An 8,413-nucleotide genomic window follows, 5' to 3' on the forward strand; every position below is an offset into this window, starting at 1 on the left:
AATACATCCAGTAAATCTTAGATTCATTTGCAATAGGGACAAATAGGAAACAGTCCAAATATCCATCAACTGGTGTATGGATAAACAAACTGTGATACATCCATACAATGGCATATTACTCAGCAGTAAAAGGAAACAAAAGTGTTATGTTGAGTGAAAGAAGCCAGGCACAAAAGATGGTGCTGTGTGACCCCATATATCTGGACTCCATATGACTCTATGACTCCATATGCTTGTAGATCTTGTCCCATGATCTCCCTCTCCATTGGATTCCCAGCAGATCTATCCCAAGAGTCAGTATTCAGTGGATTTTACATAGACATGCATACAAATAACTGTCTTGCTGGTACAAACAGATCTAAAATAAATATTCCCATAGTATTTTTGATTGTTTTCTTTACTGGGATATAATTTACCTGCAATAAAATGCTGCTATCTTAGGGTATATAGGGTGTTGAGTTTTCACAATATATAGACTCATGTAACCTCAACCCCTACCAAGGTACTTCTATCACTCCAGAAAGTTTCATCATGATTTCTTCCCAGTCAATCCTCTGCACCCAGTAGTAACCATTATTCTGCCTTCTATCACAACAGATTAGTTTTGTTTTTCTAAAACTTCAAGTAAATGGAATCATACAGAATGTACTCTTTTCTTTATGGCTTCTTTTGTGCAGCATATTGCTTTTGAGGTTCCTCCATGCTGTTGCTTTCCAGGTAACAATAGTGGTAAAGAACCCGTCTGCCAATGCAGGAGATGCAAGAGACATGGATTTGATCCCTGGGTCGAGAAGATCCCGTGGAGGAGGGCACGACAAACCACTCCAGTATTCTTGCCTGGAGAATCCCATGGGCAGAGGAGCCTGGTGGCCTACAGTCCATAGAGTTGGAAAGAGTTGGACATGAAGTGACTTAGCACACACACACCACGCTGTTGCAAATATCAGTTTTTTGTTCATTATTGCTGAATAGTATTTCATTGTATGGATGTATCAGAGGTTGCTAATCTATTGTTGAATAGTTTGGAGCTATTACACATAATGTTGCTATGCACATCCTCGAAGGGCTTTGAGTTGGTTTCTGAAATGAAAGCCATAATATCCTTCAGGAACGGTCAGTGTTTGGCTATGCCATAAGTCAGTGTTAGAAACTATGTGAGTCATTAATTGGCAGTCTGGGAAGATGGATAATTGGAAACCTGCATTGCACGTGGCACTGGTGTGCTTGCGTTGGATATTAATCAAGATTGCCATGGTCACCACTATGAATTAATAATAGGAGCCTGGCCATGCTAGTGATTAGGGGGCTTTGAAGTGTCCTCTGGCAGTCCCTGTAGTCCAGCCATGGGTGGCTTCTTGTGGTCAGTTAATGACTGGCAGCCAGAGGAATCAGAAGCAGAGTCCTGGGGACCTGAGGTGACCAGAGACCAACTATTTTGAGTTGGTCAGTCATTGGGGGACTTGGTGCACACCTGGTTTCCAGTGTTTAAGAAAGGAGTGGGGAGGGTGAGTCTGAGTTTTTATCTCTGTCAGAAGAGGGAGGGCTAGGCAGGTTGCTGTGGATGTGCACTGAAATATGCAGAAGCTCAGTTTATGCCCACAGATGTTGTCTTCCTTCAGCCTGAGAAATTTGAAGATGATGGAAATAGGGATATTGTTTATTGGGAGCTGATCCACTATAGGGTTCAGAATCACAGACTGACATTGGAGTCAGCTGACTTGGCTTAAGTATTTCTTGGTCCTTCTACTTGCTAGCTGTGTGACCTTGGAGCAACTGACTTAGCCTTACTGTGCTTCAATAGCTTCTGCTGTCAAATGGTCCTAACAATAATCATTGTCATGTAGCTGGCTAGGTTACAGTGAAAATTAAATGAGGTACCTGATATTGATCACCAGGGCCTCAAGGCAGGGCAAATGTGTCATAGGAGGGGCACATTCCAGACTCACTGCCCCTGAGACAGTTCACCACCCCCCTGCTGAGGGTGAGCACCACGTGGCTGGTTTCCCCACACCCAGAGCCCTGAATATTTCAGTGGAAAATGTGATGCAGCCGGTGGAGGAAAGGTGGGATGGAAGGGTCAGCCCCATATCCTGGGGGAGAGGGATGCAGCTCCCTGTAGGGTGTCTGCAGGAGAGGTCTGGGTTGGGGTGACTATTGGCCCCAGCCATGGAGACACTATGCTTGATACCCAGCATAGACCCTCCACTCCCTACTGGCCCTGTGCTTGTGCTCAGCTGATCCCCACTAGAGCCTGCTTTCCCCCCAGCACAATATTGTTAATTAATCTATAGACCTAATTCAGATTTCACCATTTTCCCACTAATGTTCTTTTTTTAAGATCTTCTACAACCTTTAACAGTTTGTCTGTCTTTGTCTTTAATGACCTTGATGCTTTTGAAGAGTAAAGTTCAGGTATTTTGTAGAATGTCTCTCAATTTACGTTTGTCTGATATTTTCTCATGATTACATTGAGGTTTTGCATTTTAGGAAGAATGCCACAGGAATGTCCCTTCTCATAGTATGTATGTGATGTCGATGTTAACCTTGATCATTTGGTTAAGGTAACATCTGTTGGTTTCTCCATTGTAAAGATTCTATTTTTCATATTGTGCTTAATAAACACCTTGAAGGAGATACTTAGAGACTGTGTAAATATTCTGTTTATAGTCAATCTTTTGCCCACTAATTTTAGCATCCATAAGTGGATCTTGCCTATAATTATTACTATGGTGCTAGAGCTAAGTTGCTAAGTTGTCTGACTCCATGTGACCCTATGGGCTGTAGCTTGCCAGGCTCCTTTGTCCATGGGATTCTCCAGGCAAGAATACTGGAGTGGATTGCTGTTTCCTCCTCCAGGGGATCTTCCCATTTCAGGGATCAAACCCATGTCTCTTATGTCTTGTGGATTGGCAGGTGGGTTCTTTACCACTAGTGTCACCTGGGAAGCCCATTACTATGGTGTTTTCCCAACAGTGGTTTCATATTTCACTCATTCCTTCTACATTTATTAATTGAGATTATTGTATTAATATAAGAATATTATATTAATAATATAATGTAATTATTATATTGTATTATTTACTTGTTTATTTATTTACTTTTTAATTTATATCAGTATGGACACATGGATATTTATTTTATTCTCTTGGTTATCCTCCAGTATAGTAGTCCTTCCTTATCTGCAGTTCAGTTGTCCACATTTCAGTTACTCATGGTAAAATGTGGTCCCAAAATATTGAATGGAACATTCCAGAAATAAACTCTTTATAAGTGTTAAATTGTGTGCCATTCTGAGTAGTGTGATTAAATCTCCCACCATCCCTCTTGGTCCTGCCTGGAGCTGTGAATCATCCCTTCATTCCATGTATCCACTCATTTGTTGCAATATCACAGTGATTGTGTTCAAGTAACCATTATTTTACTTAGTAATGGCTGCAAAATGCAACAGTAGTAATGCTAACAGTTTGGCTATTCTCTTACTGTGCCTAATTTATAAATTAAACTATATCATATGTATGTATATATAGGGAAAAATAGTATGTATAACGTCCCATACTATCTGTGGTTTCAGGCATCCGCTGGGATCTTGGGACATAATCCCTATTGACAAGTCAGGGACTACTGAAGTAGCATCACTTATTGTGTTGCTCAAATTGCTTTAGCTGTGCCCATTGGGAGCTCCTTCAGGTTGGCTCCTGTGTCCCTTTTTATTGTTTAAATAAACTTTAAAAACCTATGATAGCTTTAGATTTTTTTTTTTTAAGTTTTAAAGATAGTACAGAGAGTTCCCATATACTCTTCATCCAGCTTTCCCTATTGTTAACATCCTGCATTGCTGTGGTATGTTTGTCACAACTAAGGAACCAACAGTGGTACATTACTAATAATATTAACTAAACTACACACTGTACTTGCACTTCCCAGCTTTAATGTCCTTTTTCTGCTCCAGTATCTCATCCAGGACACCACAGTACATTTATTCATCATGTCCTTTTGACTTCTCCTAGACTGACAGTTCCTCAAACTTGCCTTGTTTGTGATAACCTTGACAGTTTTGAGGAGTAATGGTCAGGTGGACTGAGCATTCTTCAGTTGGTTTTATTTGACATTTTCTTCATGACCAGACTAGGGTTTGCGGTTTTAGGAGAAATACCACAGAAATGAAGTACCATTCTCATCACTTCCTATCAGTGGTACATGCTACCAATGTGACTTATCACCAATAATGTTAATCTTGATCAGTTCCCTAGTATATATTTGCCAGATTTCTCCACCGTAAAATTTCTCCCCAGCCCCTTTCTATACTCTATTCTTAGGAGAAAGCAAGTTGCTAAGCACATGCAACCTCCAAACCCCAGGGATGAAGAGAAGATTTTTAACCACCACCTCTTGGAAGGGAGAGTATCTACACATATTATTTGAAATTCTCCAAATAACTTGTCTCATCTTTCCCATTTACTAATTTATTTAATCATGTATTCATATCAGTATGGACTTATGGATATTTATATTTATTTTATGGGTTATAATCTAATACTATAATTGTTTATTTTGTTGCTCAAATTTCCATTTTTTGTCATTAGGAGCTTCTCTGAGTTGGCTCCTGTATCTTTTTGACATGCCCTGAAGTATTTTTTAAATTTTATTTTTAATTGGAAGATAATTGCTTTACAATGTTGTATTAGTTTCTGCCATACAACATCATGAATCAACCATAAGTATACACATGTTCCTTCCCTCTTGAACCTCCCTCCCACCTCCTACTCCATCCCACCACTCTAGGCTGTCACAGAGCACTGGGTTGAGCTCCCTGTGTTATACAGTAAATTTCCACTAGCTGTCTATTTTTCATATGGTAATGTATGTACTCTCTCAATTCATCCCACCCTCTCCTTTCCCCTGCTATGCCCACAAGTCGCCCTGTGTCTTTTGATTATTTTTAAAAACTATTTATTTAATATTTTTTGCTGCACTGGTCTTCTTTGGTGCATGCTGGCTTTCTCTAGCTGTGGCAAGTGGTGGCTACGCTGTAGTTGTGGTGCATGGGCTTCTCCTTTCAGTAGCTTATCTTGCTGCAGAACATAGGGTCTAGGGCACACAGGCTCAGTAGTTGCAGCTCGTGGGCTCTGGAGTGCAGGCTCAGTAGTTGTGGTGCACGGGCTTAGTTGCTCCACGGCATATGGGATCTTCCTAGATCAGGGATCAAACCCTTGTCCTCTGCATTGAGTATGTTCTTACTTTTTGGCACCACAAAATGTTTCAGGTTCATCTTGCAGTTCCCCTCCTCCAATCCTGGACTCAACCACTTCTCCAAAAAGCCCTAATTCCTGTTATTGGAGAATGGTATTGAGAAACCAGTTCTGGGCACTAAGTCTGTTTACTGAGAATCTTGTTTTCCTGTTTCCAATGTTACCTAATGTATTCTTAGAGTCCAATTAAGAGAAACCATGCAGTAGATTGTAGAGAGCATATTTAATATAAGCTGGACTGTGAAGAAGGCTGAGCGCTGAAGAATTGATGCTTTTGAACTGTGGTGTTGGGGAAGACTCTTGAGAGTTTCCTGGACTGCAAAGAGATCAAACTAGTCCATTCTGAAAGAGATCAACCCTGGGATTTCTTTGGAAGGAATGATGTTAAAGCTGAAGCTCCAGTACTTTGGCCACCTCATGCAAAGAGTTGACTCATTGGAAAAGACTCTGATGCTGGGAGGGATTGGGGGCAGGAGGAGAAGGGGACGACCGAGGATGAGATGGCTGGATGGCATCATGGACTCGATGGACGTGAGTCTGAGTGAACTCCGGGAGTTGGTGATGGACAGGGAGGCCTGGCATGCTGCGATTCATGGGGTCCCAAAGAGTCGGACACAACTGAGCGACTGAACTGAACTGAACTAACTATAATGGAGCAACCCCATGTCCAAGGAGTGATGGCTGCGAGGGCCAAGGAGGGCCGAGAGGAGCTACTCCACATTCAAGGTCAGGAGGGGCAGCAGTGAGGAGATACCCCTCATCCAAGGTAAGGAGCAGTGGCTGCGCTTTGCTGGAGCAGCTGTGAAGAGATATCCCACATCCAAGGTAAGAGAAACTCAAGTAAGACAGTAGGTGTTGCAAGAGGGCATCAGACGGCAGACACACTGAAGCCATAATCAGGGAAAACTAGTCAATCTAATCACACTAGGACCACACCCTTGTCTAACTCAGTGAAACTAAGCCATGCCCTGCGGGGCCGCCCAAGATGGGCAGGTAATGGTGGAGAGGTCTGACAGAATGTGGTCCACTGGAGAAAGGAATGGCAAACCACTTCAGTATTCTTGCCTTGAGAACCCCATGAACAGTATGAAAAGGCAAAATAATAGGATACTGAAAGAAGAACTCCCCAGGTCGGCAGGTGCCCAATATGCTACTGGAGATCAGTGGAGAAATAACTCCAGAAAGAATGAAGGGATGGAGCCAAAGCAAAAACAATACCCAGGTGTGGATGTGACTGGTGATCGAAGCAAGGTTCGATGCTGTAAAGAGCAATATTGCATAGGAACCTGGAATGTCAGGTCCATGAATCAAGGCAAATTGGAAGTGGTCAAATAGGAGATGGCAAGAGTGAACGTCAACATTCTAAGAATCAGCAAACTAAAATGGACTGGAATGGTGAATTTAACTCAGATGACCATTATATCTACTACTGCGGGCAGGAATCCCTCAGAAGAAATGGAGTAGCCATCATGGTCAACAAAAGAGTCTGAAATGCAGTACTTGGATGCAGTCTCAAAAATGACAGAATGATCTCTGTCCATTTCCAAGGCAAACCATTCAATATCACAGTTATTCAAGTCTATGGCCCAACCAGTAATGCTGAAGAAGCTGAAGTTGAACGGTTCTATGAAGACCTACAAGACTTTTTACAACTAACATCTGAAAGAGATGTCCTTTTCATTCTAGGGGACTGGAATGCAAAAGTAGGAAGTCAAGAAACACCTAGGGTAACAGGGAAATTTGGTCTTGGAATATGGAATGAAGCAGGGCAAAGGCTAATAGAGTTTTGCCAAGAGAATGCACTGGTCATAGAAAACACCCTCTTCCAACAACACAAGAGAAGACTCTACACATGGACATCACCAGATGGTCAACACCAAAATCAGATTGATTATATTCTTTGCAGCCAAAGATGGAGAAGCTCTATACAGTCAGCAAAAACAAGACCAGGAGCTGACTGTGGCTCAGATCAGGAGCTCCTTATTGCCAAATTCAGACTTAAGTCGAAGAAAGTAGGGAAAACCACTAGACCATTCAGGTATGACCTAAATCAAATCCCTTATGATTATACAGTGGAAGTGAGAAATAGATTTAAGGGCCTACATCTGATAGATAGAGTGCCTGATGAACTATGGAATGAGGTTCGTGACATTGTACAGGAGACAGAGATCAAGACCATTTCAATGGAAAAGAAATGCAAAAAGGCAAAATGGCTGTCTGGGGAGGCCTTACAAATACCTGTGAAAAGAAGAGAAGCAAAAAGCAAAGAAGAAAAGGAAAGATATAAGCATCTGAATGCAGAGTTCCAAAGAATAGCAAGAAGAGATAAGAAAGCCTTCTTCAGCTATCAATGCAAAGAAATAGAGGAAAACAACAGAATGGGAAAGACTAGAGATCTCTTCAAGAAAATTAGAGATACCAAGGGGACATTTCATGCAAAGATGGGCTCAATAAAGGACAGGAATGGTATGGACCTAACAGAAGCAGAAGATATTAAGAAGAGGTGGCAAGAATACACAGAAGAACTGTACAAAAAAGATCTTCATGACCCAGATAATCACGATGGTGTGATCACTCACCTAGAGCCAGACATCCTGGAATGTGAAGTCAAGTGGGCCTTAGAAAGCATCACTACAAACAAAGCTAGTGGAGGTGATGGAATTCCAGTGGAGCTGTTTCAAACTTTAAAAGATGATGCTGTGAAAGTGCTGCACTCGATATGCCAGCAAATATGGAAAACTCAGCAGTGGCCACAGGAATGGAAGAGGTCAGTTTTCATTCCAATCCCAAAGAAAGGCAATGCCAAAGAATGCTCAGACTACCACACAATTGCACTCATCTCACATGTTAGTAAAGTAATGCTCAAAATTCTCCAAACCAGGCTTCAGCAATACGTGAACTGAGAACTTCCACATGTTCAAGCTGGCTTTAGAAAAGGCAGAGAAACCAGAGATCAAATTGCCAACATCCGCTGGATCATTGAAAAAGCAAGAGAGTTCCAGAAAAACATCTATTTCTGCTTTATTGACTATGCCAAAGCCTTTGCCTGTGTGGATCACAATAAACTGTGGAAAATTCTGAAAGAGATGGGAATACCAGATCACCTGACCTGCCTCTTGAGAAATCTGTATGCAGGTCAGAAAGCAACAGTTAGAACTTGACAT

The sequence above is a fragment of the Budorcas taxicolor genome, chromosome X, assembly GCF_023091745.1.
Source record: "Budorcas taxicolor isolate Tak-1 chromosome X, Takin1.1, whole genome shotgun sequence".
Taxonomy (NCBI): domain Eukaryota; kingdom Metazoa; phylum Chordata; class Mammalia; order Artiodactyla; family Bovidae; genus Budorcas; species Budorcas taxicolor.